Source organism: Strix aluco, chromosome 7 (assembly GCF_031877795.1).
Source record: "Strix aluco isolate bStrAlu1 chromosome 7, bStrAlu1.hap1, whole genome shotgun sequence".
Lineage (NCBI taxonomy): Eukaryota > Metazoa > Chordata > Aves > Strigiformes > Strigidae > Strix > Strix aluco.
In genome coordinates, this window is record NC_133937.1 from 32,240,686 (window position 1) to 32,247,759 (window position 7,074).

At 45.9% G+C, this 7,074-nt stretch overlaps 1 protein-coding gene across 5 annotated transcripts in view; it reads right to left on the reverse strand.

The window, feature by feature from the left end:
• The window catches only part of CCDC186 (coiled-coil domain containing 186), a 39,578-nt gene extending 37,654 nt beyond the window's left edge, over positions 1-1,924 (reverse strand). For 2 of the 5 annotated variants that reach the window (XM_074831325.1, XM_074831326.1), the window contains exons 1-2: positions 1,653-1,924; positions 837-931 (exon numbers count right to left, since the gene is read on the reverse strand). The gene's annotated coding sequence lies outside the window, so the exon portion shown is untranslated. The remainder of the gene's footprint in view (positions 1-836; positions 932-1,652) is intronic. The other 3 variants (XM_074831327.1, XM_074831324.1, XM_074831328.1) reach the window with 3 other exon arrangements.
• Positions 1,925-7,074: the final 5,150 nt, after the last annotated feature.

A 7,074-nucleotide genomic window follows, 5' to 3' on the forward strand; every position in this document is an offset into this window, starting at 1 on the left:
ATATTGCCAGCTACTGGAGCCCACATGTTAACAAAAGTTGCAGACTACTGATTTAACATATTTGTCGTGCCTAACAACACCACTGCATACAGAAAAGCACTTGCTTTTTTTCCACAGCTCTTTAAAAAGCCAGCTTCAGGAAATTCAGTATCAGCCTTAGGTAGTAATAAGCAACATCCCTGCTAATCAGGACCAAAGAAACCATTGTCTGTATTTGGTCCTTCAGTCCTTTTCTCAGCACTTTAAAATAGTGACCCTCACAGTACTAACAACTATCTGTCAACAACCCCAGATCAAGTCTTACAGAACAGTAGAAAATATTGTTTTAAAGCCAAGGCAATAAAGGATGATTGAAGAATTTCAGAAAAAGAAGAGAAGGACTCAAAGGCAATACAGAACAAGTGTACTTTTTTTTTTAGTAAAATGGATGACATTTCAAACTGATAGTCTTTTGAAACACCTTCAGACTTTCAGTTTCTTATACTTCTAGAATTTAACCATCTCCTCCTAAAGTCAATGGCAACATAAGCATTCATAGCAGCCAGTAATTAGAACGATTACATTTCCTTGTTGATATAAAAATGCAGCTGTGGCTCATGCTGTTTCAACAATTACCTTATACAACAGAACATAAGGGGACGCTGATCACATGATTTTTTTAGTGCATTCTGCTTGCAACATTTTAACTTCTGAAAAGCAGTTTTACAAAATAAAGCAAACCAACAACAAAGCCAGACTACCGTATTTCTAATCTTACACACGGATTTCAGTTCCACAAGAGATCTTCTCCTGGTCTGCACAGAGTCTCACTGGAAGTATACATGTATCAGACTCACCTGTGCAGACTATTTTCCAGGAAAAGAGCCAAAATCGGCAAGGCTACATCATAATCATCTCGCTGAAGTTGCAGTAAAGCTTCCTGCTTTCAAACCTAGAAGGGCAAGCAGCTTTTGCAAATACCATCTGCAAAAACAAGGACATGTACTCTACCGCAACACTGCGGCCGGCTCTAAAAAATAGCCTTCGTACTGGTGTAACTGTGGGTAGGTTTTGTTGTCTAATTATTTAGCCATATAGTCAAATCAACACACAACCAACGAAACAGGACAACCTAATTAATACCGCGGAGGAGAGAGCTGTCAAGAAACAAAGAGACTACGAGCCAGCACAGGAGGCAGAGCTCCCCGCTCGGGAGGTCCTGACTCGGAAGGCGCTGCTAGGGCAGGGCTTTACCCCCCCCCGCCCCCGTCCCGGACCTCATGCCACTTCGCCCCTCTCCTCCCTGCGGAACCCGAGCCCCCCCGCAGAGCCGGCGCGACCGCTGCCAGCCCAGTGTCCCCACCTGCACGGGCAGATCCACTCGCCGCGGCGGCACAGCACCCGCGGGAAGCCTCCCCCCGCCTCCGCGGCCCCTGCGAGGCCGGCGCGGCCACGTCCCCCCCCAACCCCCGTCGGGGTTTATCGCCCGCTGGCTCCGGCACGACCGCGAGAGGCGGCCGGAGCAGCTCAGCGGCACCGCCGCCCCCTCCCCGAGCCCGCCGGGGAGCGCCGTCCCGTCCCGCCTCGTCCCAGCCCCCTCGGCCGCGGGTGTCCCCACGCTGCCCCCTCAGGAGCCCGGCAGCACCCGCCCGCCCCCCGGCGCGACCCCTCACCCGCTCGCTACGAGGCCGGCAGGGCAGGCGGCAGCTCCCCCATGGTGGCGGCACAGCCCCACCGCCCGCCACCGTCCCGGCGAGCTGACACATCAACAAAGATGGCGGCGGCGGGCGGAGCTCCCGCACCGGGGGCGGGGGGCGGCGCCGGGGAGAGCCCGGCGGGGGCAGCGGCGGCCCCGGGCCTGGATCCGCCGGGGTGGGCGAGCACCTTGCTTCTTCAGGTCTCACCCTTCCTGCCGCTTCAGAGGAAATTCCCCGGCATGTTCACGGTGGGGGCGGCCCGGCGCTGGAGCCGGCGGTCCGGAGGGCCTGGGACGCCTCCGCCCGGGGGGGACGGCGGGACCCTTCTCGCCGCCGCCTCCCTCCCCTCGCACTGCCGCTGCGCCCCCTGCCTGGCTGCCGACAGACGGGCTGAAGGGGACGAAACGAGCCGTCGGCTGAAGGTGCCGACAGCTCCGGGAGCTGAGGCTGCTGAATTTCACACCTAAGACAATTTAGAGCGCGTGTATAACATATTATTTCAATGGGGAGGGTTTTTTTCTCTTCCTGCTTAAACACACAGCCTTTCTGGGCGAGGGATCTCGTGTCAGGCCTTTCATGGTACTATCCAAGACCATACCCCTGAGAAGGTGCCATACAGGACTTCTTCACCCCAACCGTGTTTAGAGAGATGGTCACAAAGACACCTCCTCTCCATGTGCACAAGTAATGACTAATAGAGTCTCTTTTTCCCTAAGTAAACAGCATCTCGTTTTCCAGAACCAATCCCTACGCACGGCGTCAAAAGCCTCTGCACCCCCACGCCACATAAAGGTAAATCTAGTGATAGTTAATAAACAAGGGTCCAGCTTCAGTGAACCCCCAATGGTAATTCATTCCTTATTCTGACGGGATACAAAAAGAATTGTGAAAAATTTGCAGGGCGTCAAAAGCCTGCAGTGTTTCAGCAATTTCTCTGTGGAACACAAAGCTTTTTGGAGTCCAGAGCACAACGTAATGCCATTTTATTTTATTTAACAAAAAAATAAATTGAAAAAACTACCTTACCACACAAGCCATCAAGTGAAAACTTGCATTTACTGCAGCAAACCAGGTAAAGTAAGTAATGGCATCTCTCCTGCAGGAGCTTTTTAAACATATCAATAGAAAAGCAAGTTAAAATCACTGAATAATTTGGGTTGGAAGGGACCTCGGGAGCATATCTAGTCCAATCCCCTACCCATGGCAGGGCTAGCTTTGATGTTAGCTCAGATTACTCCTTTATTTTGGCTAATTTACTTTATGTACATATAAAACCATACACATACCTATATGCTGTATACCTATAAAACCCAGCGATGATTTCTTCAGTTCATACCTTGGATGGCTTTGAAAATACAATGTGCTGCATAGGTTTACTTACAAACATTACTTGGGAGGGTTATTTCAGAGCAAGTTATTTTTCTCCATATTCTTTCCAGGTAATTGGAATTTAAAAATCGCAAATGCAAATTTTGGGGTCCTAGAAAATGCTCCCTTGAAATCTTTTTACAGATCCTTAAAAATAACCCTGGGATCTTAAGGAAAATCAATCTCCAAATAATTCAGAGCTCATAATCATAAACCTTTGCATTTTCATTATTTTGGGAAAGATAATACTGCCTCAGATAATTAAACATTAATATCTTAACCATCATCTCTAAAGCAGTGAAGCAGTCAGACAAAGGCATATGTCTTTAAAAACATGATTTAGGTGAGAGCATAAACTAGAGTAAGTTGTGGAGAGAACTTGTGGCCTTAGCTTTAACCTCCAAATACTTTTCTGAAGACAAAAATCTATCCCTTGCTTTGCTCATAATATGCTGTGCATTCCATATTGCTAAAAATACATAAAAAATCAGGTGTGGAATAGAGATAAGCAAAAACTGTGCATTTTCAGAAAGGAGTGCCATGCAACATTCACTTGCTAATTGCCATGCAGCCCAAGTCTAAGCTTTGCTTTCAGAAATGCTTCCTTGCCACTCCTGCTCCTGTCCTGCAGCTGAGCAGCAAAGCTCACCCAGCCTTGCTGCTCTCTAATGCAGTCACTTTAGTGCCCAAATGCTTATTTGGTCTTCTCTTCCATTTATTTCAAGGCAACTGCAGAGACACCACTGTACTCTGGCCCCAGTCCTAAGATTTACGCTTCTACTTTGCTGTACTCTTTGTCTGCAGTCCCACTGATGTTAATTGTGTGTGGCTTAGTGTGTCCCACCAGACCTGGCAGACTTTCACCTTTTATTCCAGGCATTTTTTTCAGCAGGAGTGAAATCAGGTTAAGAAAATCGAGCCTGGTTAGCAGAGTTCTACTTTAAAGGCAGGCGAAAAGGATTTTTTTGTACTCAGCTGGACTCCCCACAGCTCTAGTCCCAGCACTGCTGCTCAGACAGTTCCGACTCTTACAATACCTGTGCTTAGGCCAAATTTTCACCTAAACAGTATTTTATCCCCAGGAGGCAGTCACAGATACTTAGGGAATGATAATAACAGGACAGAGAGAGAGCCCCTTCCCGAACCTGTCTGCATTCATATTAAATAACAGTGCCTGAATTACTGTAACTCTTAGTTAGCCAGCCATAGCTCTCATTTGGCATGTACAAATGCTGAGGAAGACAATTTCTGAGTGAGAGAATTTATCATCTGAGATACAGACAGTCATACACAACAGACTTCTGCTGCAGACATAAGCTCTGCATTGCAGAGGCAGAAGCAGAATTTGGCCCGTATTTTCAAAAGGTTGTAGTTCTGGCTTTTGGCTCATGCTTTGTTATCTATTAAAAAGAAAAGTAATTGCTCAATTTCCAGTTTCATTTATTAATTATACGTAGTATTTTTATAGCTTTGCCCACTGAAGGGTCCTACAATCCTATGCTTTCTACTTCAACCAAAAAAGTATTAGCAACTCCACTTTAAGGGAGAACAATGAAATGGCTGAAACAGCAGATGTGCTGAACACCCCACACTCCTCTGGGACCACTGGCCAAGGGCCATGGCTGGCACTGGCAAGGAGGAGCTGGGAGAGTCCAGGTTGCCAGACTCCCATCCTCTGCATTTCATATCATGGCAAGATTATATAAAGAGTTATTATTTTCTTCATTAGGAATTGCTTTCATTGTCTATTTTATTTTAGGCAAGCATGGTTTGCCAGGGGTCTTCAGGGAGCACCACCCACAAAGCACCAGGAGCCCCGTCTTCCCTCCCTGTGTCAGGTAGGGACAGCATCTCTGCTGAAGCTGCAGCCTGGTGCCAAGGCCTTGCCGCCACTGTCGTGTCTGATCAACGCACAGTATAGTTAAATTCAAAGTGTGGCTGTGATTATACAAGTGATCTGAGTAAGTTATACCCGGAAAAACCTATTTTCATTATATGTTGCTTGGACTGTCCTTTGTTCAGCCTGTAGCACCATGGTGTCCCAGCTAGTCCCTAGGCACTTAGATCCTACAAATTAGAGCTAACGACACACTGGTAGAGTTATTACAGAACCTACATGTAGGCAAGCCCAAAGCTCTTGCTAAAAATTGCAGGCAAGCCACATCAACCTCCTGCAGCTCGTGTGATGTTGCTCCTGATCAGCCTCCACGCTAACAAGCACTCTCCCCGGTTACCTCTGACACTCCTTTGCATTTAACTTTTTCCACTGCTGCAGCCAGACCTGTTATTTTTCCTTTTTAGAATTAATTTTACTGCTGTCATTTCCTGCCCTTTCTTGCTGCAGTATCCTGAAGCATATTAAGTCCCAAATGACTAACATTTAAAAAACAAAACCAATGAAAACCACATTTGCCCTAGCTCAATCATTCTTTGCAAGTTCTAACTGCAAGAAAACTTTGTGCCAGTTCACATGCTGATAAAGTTCTGTCTCCAGTGGGATACTTGATTTTCCTTTTCATTGCACACTGTCAATATACTTCCAGCACAGTCTATAGTGTTAATTAGTGTCATTTCAAAAGACTGTTCAGACTGGCAGCATTGTTTTGATTCAGCAGGCCTTGGGGATCGAAATAGCTAGCCAGCTAAATGTACTAGAAATGCGGATATTTTCAGTCACAAAGATAGTCTAAAAAATTTTTGAGAGGTTTGAATGATAGAGAAGTATTTTTTGACACCTCACTGGTATTAGTGCTTCTTAGGCACAAGGATTATTGGGCTAATCTTGGGGATGGAGGAACAAGGTGCAGGGAGGTAACGGAAGCTGTATGATCACAACTGCCCCGTCTCCCCGCAACCTCCCATGTACAACTGTGCCTATTCTGATATGCAACGCTGGGCAATTTGGCAGATGGATTTCCTGAAATCCCACCTAATCCTATGTTATTTCCCCTCCTGCTTTCAGAGCGGCCTCCGATACAGTCAGCTTTTACTCAGATTGCAGCTGAGGGCTGGAGGTTCATTGGAGCCAGGAAGTGTTTCGGCTCTGACTTTGGTAGGTAGTATCTAAACCACCTAGAAAAAAACTCAGCAAACCTTTGATGTGTTGTTCCTTTTTCTTTTGAGAATGCTTAGCAGGGAACAATAGTTTGGCAGACAGGATCCTAGACTTAAACACAGAAGATTTAGACTGAAATGCCGTCACAGCCAGACTTCAAATGACTTTAAGACAAAATAGTTGTGCTTCAGTTGCTTCTCTGTGAACAGAGATAATTATTTGCTGCCCCACAGAACTTGTAAGAATAAAATCCACCACTGATTTTATACACTTTAATGATAAGTACAACAGTATAGGCACTAAAATAGACCAGATTCATTTATTTTTGGTGAAAGTTTAATTGCGCAGCGCTGGGAACACCTGAGAGTATGTCTAAGTAGTAGCATAACTGCAGCAGTGTCGAGGATGAAGTATGTTTTCCAGTGTAGGGACATGAGGGTGGGAAACGAAGAAAACGGGAAAACACCTTGTATAGAAAAGAAAGAGGAAAAAGACAAATGAAAGCAGAGAATAGGTTGGAAATGAGAGATGAAGTATTTTCTAGGCTGCAGGGCAAAATTCAAATATTTTAAAATACAAATGGATCCATTTGATGCATCAAATTTCATCATTCTTGCATAGATCTTACAGCTACCTTGTGAATCTGTATGAAACAAGGTTAGCTGATGTCCTGAGAGAATCTTCACTTTATTGGAGAAATTACAGAAAGCAGCTCTACACCTCTCCTGCTGCTGAACTACGAACATTTGGCCGAAGATGTGGCTATGCCTGCTGCTGTGAAGCACTGACAGACCGAGTCAGGAGAGGCCCAAAGCTGCTCAGGCACAATCTGAGTTGTGAGCGTAACCTGTAGGTTTTTCTGAAATGAAGACGTAAGGACAGTGCTACTCATTGCTCTCTGTAGCTAGTGTTTTATGACTCTTCATTCTTCCATCTTTTTGCGTCACTAAGAGCAGTACAGTATATGGATCCCCA